The sequence below is a fragment of the Salvelinus namaycush genome, chromosome 21, assembly GCF_016432855.1.
Source record: "Salvelinus namaycush isolate Seneca chromosome 21, SaNama_1.0, whole genome shotgun sequence".
NCBI lineage: Eukaryota > Metazoa > Chordata > Actinopteri > Salmoniformes > Salmonidae > Salvelinus > Salvelinus namaycush.
This window is the reverse complement of record NC_052327.1, coordinates 13,116,617-13,126,420: the sequence shown is the minus strand read 5'-3', so window position 1 is coordinate 13,126,420 and position 9,804 is coordinate 13,116,617. Positions and strand designations below refer to the sequence as shown.

Below are 9,804 nucleotides of genomic sequence, written 5' to 3'. Positions count from 1 at the left end.
CCCGCATCCAGTGCAGGCGGGAGGGATTGTTAATTGCGCTACCGAACTGCCCCTAATCAAAACGAAACAAAACGGCCTAAACCCAGCCGTCAGAAAACACCGAAAATTTAACTTTTTTCAATGTGTCAATCACTCTCGAGTCATCTGGGACCCACGAGCTAAGCCCAAGGGACTACCAGGGGGGCACTTGAACATTCGTAGTGTCATTCCAAAAAGTGATCAAATTCAACATCTACTCACAGACTCCAACCTTGACTTTCTCTGCCTCTCAGAGACATGGCTCCATAAAAACTCTCCATCTGCTGCTTTGATTGTGCCTGGCTACAATGTTTTCAGGAGAGACAGGACTGAAGGAAGAGGAGGGGGTGTGATGATTTACATTAAAGAACATATCCGATGTAAACAAATTGAGTGGTCATGTGATAATGAACTAGAATGTATTGGCCTGAACATTACACTGTCTCCCCAAATGTCTTTTACCCTCATTGGAATGTATAGGCCACCTTCCACCAAAAGTGTGTTTTTTGATCAGTTTAATAACATGCTTAGGGAATGTGATTTTGGGAAAGAGGTCATCTTAATGGGAGATTTTAACATTAATTATGAAGACAAGTGTTGTAGGAAAACCCTCAAACGGATCACTAATGCCTTTGACCTTACACAGCTAGTTAAAGGGCCAACCAGGGTGACTTGTTGCTCTAAAACACAGATTGATTTGGTGTTCAGTAATAAACCAGAGAGAGTGACTAAATCATTCAATATGGTTACTGGGCTATCTGATCATAATCTGACACTTATAGCCAGAAAGCTGTCTAAGAGCAGGTTTAACCTCTCTACTGTTAGAAAGCCTGATCAACTAAGAATACCTAAGAGTGAATTAAGCTATTTTGAAAACGCAATTAAGGGAATTAACTGGAATGATCTCTTGTCCTATGCAGACGTGGAAGCTGATAGTCAAGTTTTTCTATCCACAATCCAGACTACATTAAATGGTTTCCTAAAGAAAATCAAATCCAAACCTGGCCAAAAGAGCACTCTTCCTTGGCTAAATGGAGAAATCTGGAAATTGATGAAAGAACGAGATTATTATCTAAAAATAGCCCTAAGATCCAAATTAGAGCATGACAGACGTAGGTTTACCATGTTGAGAAATAAGGTGATGAAAGAAATCAGACAGGCCAAGGCAAACTTTTTTATTAACATAATTGGTGAAGCAAAGGGAAATTCTAAACTGATCTGGGAGAATCTAAAAAAGTTAACAGGGAAAGACCATAGTAACACTGCAAAAAGACTAGAAATCTTGGTGAATAACAATCTAACACAGGATGCAGTCGAAATAGCAATAGCCTTCAATTCCTACTTTATTGACTCTGTCAGGGTACTGACACAGAACCCCTCCACTGGTTTCTTGGGCTCAGTGCTAGTAAATGATGCTCAACCTGTCTTCATCATAAGGGAGGTTTCTGAGTCAAAGGTGGACAAGGTGATTAGCTCACTAAAGAACTCTAAAGCCAAAGATGTGTTTGGGATGGACTCTACCTTTCTTAAAAACTACAAAGAGTCACTCATTGGCCCCATTACTAAGGTCACCAACACATCTATTGGTCTCGGGGTGTTTCCAAGGGTATGGAAGTCGGCCATAATAACGGCCATCTTTAAATCAGGCGACCCTACTGACGTGAGTAACTACAGGCCCATTAGTATACTACCTGTGGTGTCAAAGGTTGTTGAAAAGTGTGTAGCAGAACAACTGATTGCCCACCTCAACAACAGCCCCTTCACATTACATTCCATGCAGTTTGGCTTCAGAGCGAAACACTCCACAGAAACGGCCAACTGCTTTCTTCTGGAAAATGTGAAGTCCAAGATGGACAAAGGGGGCGTTGTTGGGGCTGTGTTTCTGGACCTAAGGAAGGCTTTTGATACTGTTAACCATGAGATTCTCATCACAAAATTGTCCAAGTTCAACTTTTCCCCCGATGCCTTGAGATGGATGAAATCATACCTTGAAGGCAGAACTCAGTGTGTCAGAGTGAGCAATGAGCTGTCGCCCACTCTTAGCTATGATGTGGGTGTGCCCCAAGGGTCAATACTGGGGCCCCTCCTGTTCAGCCTGTACATTAATGATCTGCCTTCTGTCTGTACTGGGTCTGAAGTTCAAATGTATGCAGATGATACAGTGATATATGTGCATGCAAAGAGCAAACAACAAGCTGCACAAGAACTCACTACTGTAATGGTCCAGGTTACAAAGTTGCTCAGTGACTCGTGTTTGCATCTCAATGTGAAAAAAACTGTTTTCATGTTCTTCACAAAGAGGGCAACAGATGCTACTGAGCCAGATGTCTATGTGTCAGGGGAGAAGCTCCAGGTGGTATCTGATTTTAAGTACCTTGGCATCATACTTGATTCCAACCTCTCTTTTAAAAAGCATGTGAAAAAGGTAATTCAAATAACCAAATTCAACCTAGCTAATTTCCGATTTATACGAAATTGTTTGACTACAGAAGTAGCAAAACTGTACTTCAAATCTATGATACTCCCCCACTTAACATACTGCTTGACTAGTTGGGCCCAAGCTTGCTGTACAACAGTAAGACCTATTCAGTCTGTCTACAAACAGGCTCTCAAAGTGCTTGATAGGAAGCCCAATAGCCATCATCACTGTCACATCCTCAGAAAGCATGAGCTCCTGAGTTGGGAAAATCTTGTGCAATACACCGATGCATGTCTTGTATTCAAGATCCTAAATGGCTTGGCTCCCCCTCCACTCAGTATTTTTGTTAAACAGAAAACCCAAACATATGGCAGCAGATCCACAAGGTCTGCCATGAGAGGTGACTGTGTAGTTCCCCTAAGGAAAAGCACCTTTAGTAAATCCGCTTTCTCTGTGAGAGCTTCCCATGTCTGGAATACACTGCCATCAGACACACATAACTGCACCACATATCACACTTTCACAAAATGCTTGAAGACATGGCTAAAGGTCAATCAGATTTGTGAACATGGTCCCTAGCTGTGTGTTGCCGCTTTCCATGTCTGTTGTCTGTAACTTGTGAGGTGTGTAAACACTTTGTTGCTTTTATGAATTTTGTCTTGCTGCTTTTTGTTCTATGTTGCTCTGTCTGTATGCTACGTCTTGCTTGTCCTATGTTGCTATGTCTGTATGCTATGTCTTGTTCTATGTTGCTATTGTCTATATTGTAATTGTTTTTAATAACCTGCCCAGGGACTGCGGTTGAAAATTAGCCGGCTGGCTAAAACCGGCACTTTTACTGAAACGTTGATTAATGTGCACTGTCCCTGTAAAAATAAACTCAAACTCAAACTCAAACTCAAATGGAATGGTTGTGTTTCTGAGAATGGGACCTGAATCCTGCTTAAACGCTGTCACAATCAGTAACTTACAGCCAATGGACATAGTCTAAGGACATCATTGCACATTAAAGACAGATAACAGCAACTCGCTTGACTTTGGTACAAACCAGTCTATTATATCACAGGTTGTTCATACAGCTTTTGTTAATAAAGTACATACAAACAGATAGTACATCTAGTCACCTGCTCATGTATATGGACTTTGGCTTTTTGGTTATTAATAAGTGACCAAGAGTCATCACATGAAATAGCTTCGTAGACCATTTCAAATCCTCATTGTCTCTTTACTCTGGTCCACATTATCCTGTTTCTCTCTCTCGCTCGCTCTCTCTCTCTCACACATACAAACACAATTTCAAATGCAGCCTCACATCACCTCTAGAAACCGATACCATTTTCAGCTGGTGTTTTTATAAGTCTACACATTTTATTTTGTTTATTTCTTTCCAAGCCCATGTTTGTTTTAAATGTTCCTGTGTGTTTCTGGCTTCCTCTAGTAAAGTGGGCGATTGTGTACTTAATTCCATATACTCCTGTGCTGCTGATCCATATCCTGGTCTGTGAGCGAGCATCAGTACCCCCGAGACGGCTGCTCCTTCCTCCCTCAGCTGTCCCACTTTGCTGCTCCGTGATACAACATGGCAGTTTACGTTACCATCTCAATGTAAATCTCTTTCATACACAAAGACAACAAGCCAATACGAGAGGAGGGGGACATTTCTTTGCTCCCCCTGACTGCAGAAATTCAAACAGCATTAAACACAGGTCTGGATGCCCTACTCTAGTAGGGCTGTATAGTGAGACATCTGTAGAAAGAGTGTGTGTGTGGTGTGGTGTGTGTGTGTGTGTGTGCTCTAACAAAGCAATGGTCAATGGGTGAGTAAAACGCTTATAAATATGTTATAAACTAAATAGTGTAGTTACACAGTGAAAGTAAACCACTTTGAATTGTTGTATGTGAGTATTTCTCTTTGTCAGGAAAAAGGCACTGTAAGTGAACAAGCTTAAGGGAAATGTTTTTCTGATTAGCTTTATTTTCTGCACTATTACCCACAATTTGTCCAGACGAAATATGGACAGGAAATATAACACAAATGTATGTAGACTTTCAACATTTTATTGCGCAGGACACTTGATATTGTTTCGAACATTTGATCAAACAAGAGGGAGGCACCAGCATTGAGGCTAGACTGTGTGATCAGAGATGAAAGTGAATATGTAATTAACACTCTCCCTATAATTGCTATCAGACATTCTTTTCATTTGAAGATTAAATGATTTATGTTCTCTTCCGAAACCACGGTCAGATGCCCAGTCATCCATATTTAATAAAACAGGCAGGATTAACACACGGGCGGGCAGGCTGGCTGCTAAGCTAAATGCCATGCTATCGTATGCTCTATCGTGCATCTCTAAATGAATTAAATGGCATATCCAAAGTACACTCATCATGCAGACAATTATTACTGTAAAATGAAATCAAACTTGGTGATAGAGTTGGAGTTTACTTAGCCACGCAGCCATGGGTGAACAGGGAGTACGTTAGAGGACTGTGTGTGGAGTATGTGTTGTTGCTTATCCTGTATTTGTGCATATTAATAGGCCCATAAATGCATATCTTAGTTCATTATTATCTCACAGTGCAAAACGGTCTATTTCATTGAACCATGTAATGCTAATAGCCCCTACTTAGAACAAAAAACAGTCGGGTTGTTTCATTTCAGCAAGCCATGACACCCACAATCTCAGATTCTTCTGAAGTGGATTTCTGTAGTTAGAAACAGATAATATAATAATTCCTGCAACATTATTTTTGTTGAAAGACAATTTGAACTCTGAGACATTAAGCTAATTTACTGCACCCAAATTGGCCATTTTAATTTATGGGATTCATATAATATTCAATAAATATAGTACCCAACATCGGATTTGGACCAAACCTCTTCTTAACAATCCAACTAAATGGTCAAAAGCTACCCACGGACCACCCCAAACCCCACACCAAGCCCACCGCAATGGCCCGTATACAGTATCAGGACAAACTGAATTGCTTTCATGGAGGATTGGCTTGAATTGTGAGGATGACCACACTATTTATTTTCATAATGAACAAAAGCTATTGTTGCAAAGAAAATGTCCTCAACTCTGGCAACCCATTATGACACACACCTGGCAACCCTCATTACGCACACCTGCGCCCCATCATGAGGCACACCTGGACTTTATCACTACCCTGATTACTTCCCCCTTTATACAGCACTCCCTAGCATCACTCTTCAGGCAGTGTTGGTTCACTTTTCATGTCCAGAAGCTTCTCTTGTTTTGTAACGCGCCATCTTCGTTATTATTAACCATCTGCACCTGCTTCCTGACTCCCTGTGTCTACATTACAGAATTCGGCCTCAGAAATGATGGAAGCAGCAAATGATTAGACCATCTTCCAGATGTTCAAGCAACAGGTTTAACTACTCTACTGGGTACGACCATGAAGGAGGTCCTACGTGTTCTCCACCGCCTCGACACCACCAGCGAGGTTCTCCATACCGCTGACGGAGTGCCTCCTACCATGTGTCGTCACAGTGAGTCAGTCCCCCAGCCGTCCGCCCAGGTCAGCGATGCCCGACTTTCCCTTCCGAGAAGGATGACGGTACTCTATCGAAATGCCATGGCTTCCTACTCCAGTGCTCCCTTTATTTCACCTATCAGACGGGAGCCCCCACCCCCGAGAGGTCCAAGGTTGCCACGGTCATTTCACTGCTGACTGGACAGGCGTTGGAGTGGGCTACGGCCGGCTGGGAGAGAGGAGAGGATGAGTTGGGCTCCTATGAGAGGTTCATAGCGGTCTTCGACCATCCTCTAGAGTGCAGAGGGAGGTGAGTGACTTTTTATTTTTCTTCGGGAGCACTGGTGTCCACCATGCCACTCCGCTCCTCGTTTGGCTGTCCTAAGGGAGAGCCTGAAACCATGAGGTGGGGGCCACGCACCTCTCCACGTCATGGGAGACAGCTGGGACTCTGTTCCTATTCAGCGGTGCCCGGTGCGTGACCTTCCATCTCCCAGGGTAGGCGTGAGTTTTCCATCACTTTCCGCCAAACCCTTTCTGGCTTCAATTTGGCTGGCTGTCCCTCATCTGTCTCTACAGCTCTAGTGGACTCCGGTGCCGCTGGGAACTTCATCAACAAGACCTTTGCCTCCTCCCTGAACATAAATTCATACCCGCTCTCCTCTCCTTTTCTTGTTCAAGCCCTGGATACATGACCATTGGGATCCGGCACAATTACGCACATCGCAGCACCCTCACCATGGGACCCATGCACCAGGAAAGCCTTCCCTTCCTCATCATCACCACACCCGTACAGTCATCCTCGGCCTCCGTTGGCTCCAACGTCATAACCCCACCATCTCCTGGTCAAGGATGAGAATCACCGCCTGGGGACCAGGATGCCGGAGGACCTGCTTTCCCACACCCTGTGGTTCCACGTCTGTGGAGGGTCCTGGGAGTGTCCTCCAGCCCATCAAGCGTTCCTCCCATATTGTTGGTCCCATGTTTTGGGACATAGATGTGGACATCTGCCAGGCTCTGGAGAGAACCAGTTCCTGCCACCTGCCCTCCAGAGCGCATCTACGTCCCCAAGGAGGTGAGAGATTGGCTGTTGACCTGGGCACACACCCCTTGCCGCTGGACACACATCCCTTGCCGCTGAACACCCAAGTATCACCCGCACCATCCAATTCCTCTCCGAAAAATACTGGTGGCCCACCTTGGCGAAGGACGTCGCCCACTATGTCAACTCATGTTCGGTATGTACTCAATCCAAATCTTACCGGCACACTCCAGCAGGTAAACTACTTCACCTTCCATCAGCGCCCTTGGTCACATCTGTCCATAGAATTTGTTATGGATCTCCCCATTTCTGATGGTTTTACCACTATTCTGGTTGTTGTTGTTTTATCCTTCTCTCTGGTCTACCTACCACTCTCCAAGTCGCTGAGGCACTATTCCAGCAGGTCTTCCGACACACGTCGCGGGTCTGGAAAGCCTTTATGGAGAAGCTGGGGACCACGGTCAGCCTCACATCTGGGTACTGGCCTCAGTCTAACGGGCAGGTGGAGAAGACCAACCAGGAGCTGGAGAGGTTCGTAAGGAGTCACTGCCAGGACTGGCAAGGGGAGTGGGCCCGGTTCCTTCCCTCGGCGGAATTTGCCCAGAACTCACTCCTCCACCAGGCTGACTCCCTTCCAGTGTGTCCTGGGATATCAGCTGGCCCCTGCTCTGTGGACTCCGAGCCAGACTGAGGCCCCTGCAGATTACGAATGGTTCCGGCGCGCCGTCAGAAGGATCGGGTGGACCACCACTGCAGTGAGGCTCCCGTGTTTCATCCTGGTGCTCACGTCTGACTCTCCATCAGGAACCTCTGTCTGCTCTGCTGGAAGCTGAGCCCCCGGTTTGTGGGGCCTCTCAAAGTCCTCCTGAGGGCCAATGGCATCACCTATAGATTACAGCTCCCCACTAATTACCAGATCTCACCGTCTTTTCATGTTTCCCTCCTCAGGCCGGTGGTTCCTGGTCCCCTAGCTGAAACTGTCCCCCACGACACCCCTCCATCTCCCCTGGACATCGAGGGACGCCCCGCCTATGCCGTCAGATCCCTCTTGGACTCCCGACGTCGTGGGGGTCGGCTCCAGTACCAGATAGACTGGGAGGGGTATGGTCCAGAGGTGCAGTGTTGGGTTCCGGTGGATGACATTCTAGAACCCAACATCATCCGAGATTTCCATCTTCGCCATCCGGACCAGCTGTAGTCATGCATGGGGGGGGGGGGGGGGGGGGGGGTGTAACTGTCACGTCTCCTCCCGCTCCGGCGCTCGACATCACCGGTTTAGTAACCACCGGTTCTGGCAACCCATCATTACGCACACCTGCGTCTCATCACCACCTTGATTACTTCCCCTTTATCTAGCAATCCCCAGCGTCAGTCTTCAGGCAGAATTGGTTCAGTTTTCATGTCCAGTTGCGTCTCTTGTTTTGGAACTCCATGTTATTATTAAACCAACTGTCTTTAAAATTGTATAACTGCCTTAATTTTGCTGTACCTATTATGTGGATCCATAATAAACAATACACTACGCCGCAGCTTCATAATACTTGTCAAACATAGAGAACTGATACTGGCCATTAGGGAGTGCTTGATTTTGGGGGGTCCGTGAGTGGCTTTTGACCATTTATTAAAATCATTGTTAAGAAGACGTTTGGTCCAAGTTGGGTACTATATTTATTGAACGTTACATGAATCCAACAAATTGAAATAGCCAATTTGGGTGCATCAATTGGCATAATTTCTTAGTTCTAATTATCTTTCAGCAAAATGTTGCTGGAATGCTTATCTGTTTCCATCTACAGAAACCAATTTCGGAACAGTCTGAGATGGTGGGTGTCGAAATCCTCTTGTGCTTTTTGAGATGGAATAACTCAGTAGCCAGACCTAACTATCCAGTACTCATTATAAAACTACATTTGGGACTCATCTGGTTACGTGGTTATGGTGGCTGGGTCTCCGACAGATGATTTCAGCACTTAACCCACTGCCATGCTCGATAAACACACAGCCCAACCGCAGTATTGCTTTCCGCGTATCCTAATATTGACATTATTAGCATTCACAGTCTGAGGAAGTCTCTGGTGAAACGTTTTCCGAACATGGAATATATAATCCAGGAATTATAACATTTTATGGGGGAAATATAAGAGTGTTACCGGAGCAGGCTTAAGACTACATTTGTTCTATGCTAAGCACGCCCAGCTGTGGTGGGGCTGCTTCTGCCAATAAGCAGCACTGCTTCACAGAGCCTAAGCATGAGTCCCAAATGGCACCCTAGTCCCTACATAGTGTCTTAATTTTGACCAGAGCCTTGGGCATGGTCAAAAGTAGTGCACTATATAGGGAATAGGGTGCCGTTTTTTGAAACAACCCAACATCCTTGTAGAAGCTGCTGTTAGTATTAGACTAGAGCCATTTCTGTGGGTGACCTCATGGACTGTGGTTTGGATGGCGCTCCAATGACGAACAATGTTTAAAGCTATGGCAATGGATGACAGAAAAGTGTACAGTACAACATGACCTCAACGTTTCAATCCTCGTCTGCTCCACGTAGTAGCGTTTCTCCAGCTCTTGACAGGCAAGCCAATTGATTGGCTAAACATTGCCTACACATTTTCATTACAAACTGGATACAGTACATACACTCTCAGAAATAAAGGTTTATTTTTGTTCTTAAAGGGGTACAAACACTTGTCACTGTAGTGGTACCCTGTAAGGTATGCCCTTTGTACCTTTAGTTATAGGTACTTAATTGTACTCTTGCGGTTTGTACCTTAAAAGAGCCAATAGTGTACCTTAGGGAACAGGTACAAAATCATACCTTTTT

The 9,804-nt window shown here is 45.0% G+C and overlaps 1 long non-coding RNA gene across 2 annotated transcripts; it reads left to right on the top strand.

Moving 5' to 3' along the window:
* The first annotated feature begins 3,687 nt into the window (after positions 1-3,687).
* LOC120066120 lies at positions 3,688-8,185 on the top strand. 2 transcript variants are annotated; one of them, XR_005478741.1, is made up of 4 exons: positions 3,688-4,254; positions 5,772-6,251; positions 6,623-7,179; positions 7,364-8,185. It is a non-coding gene; the product is annotated as an uncharacterized LOC120066120 (long non-coding RNA). The 2 variants fall into 2 exon arrangements; XR_005478740.1 differs by having other exon boundaries at positions 6,623-8,185.
* The last annotated feature ends 1,619 nt before the right edge of the window (positions 8,186-9,804 follow it).